This window comes from Arachis hypogaea, chromosome 14 (assembly GCF_003086295.3).
Source record: "Arachis hypogaea cultivar Tifrunner chromosome 14, arahy.Tifrunner.gnm2.J5K5, whole genome shotgun sequence".
NCBI classification, from domain to species: Eukaryota; Viridiplantae; Streptophyta; class Magnoliopsida; order Fabales; family Fabaceae; genus Arachis; species Arachis hypogaea.
In genome coordinates, this window is record NC_092049.1 from 25,474,354 (window position 1) to 25,475,090 (window position 737).

Genomic DNA, 737 nt, shown 5'->3' on the forward strand with positions numbered 1-737 from the left:
TCTCCCATGTAATTCACCTTTTCCATTCCTGGATTCTCAGGGTCATAAGCTTCTCCTTCAGAGGAAGCTTCTTTAGCACTGCAGGATGCAGCTTGCATTCCAATCAGATTCTGAGAATTCATATTGACTTGCTGAGTCAATATTTTATTCTGAGCCAATATGGCATTCAGAGTATCAATCTCAAGAACTCATTTCTTCTGAGTCATCCCATTATTCACAGGATTTCTTTCAGAAGTATACATGAACTGGTTATTTGCAACCATCTCAATGAGTTCCTGAGATTCTACAGGCATTTTCTTCAGATGAAGAGATCCACCAGTAGAGTGGTCCAATGACATCTTGGACAATTCAGACAGACCATCATAGAATATACATAGGATGCTCCATTCTGAAAGCATGTCAGAAGGACACCTTCTGATCAATTGCTTGTATCTTTCCCAAGTTTCATAGAGGGATTCACCTTCCTTCTGTCTGAAGGTTTAGACTTCCACTCTGAGCTTGCTCATCTTTTGAGGTGGAAAGAATTTGGCCAAGAAAGCATTGACCAACTTTTTCCAAGAGTTCAGGCTTTCTTTAGGTTGTGAGTCCAACCATATCCTAGCTCTGTCTCTTACAGCAAAGGGGAAAAGCATAAGTCTGTAGACCTCGGGATCAACCCCATTGGTCTTAACAGCGTCACAGATTTGCAAGAATTCAGCTAAGAACTGATGAGGATCTTCCAATGGAAGTCCATGAAA

The 737-nt window shown here is 41.1% G+C and overlaps 1 non-coding gene across 1 annotated transcript; it reads left to right on the forward strand.

Annotated features, from left to right (window-relative positions):
- The first annotated feature begins 396 nt into the window (after nt 1-396).
- Nucleotides 397-500, forward strand: LOC112745218 (small nucleolar RNA R71). The gene has a single exon (XR_003173156.1). It is a non-coding gene; the product is annotated as a small nucleolar RNA R71 (small nucleolar RNA).
- Nucleotides 501-737: the final 237 nt, after the last annotated feature.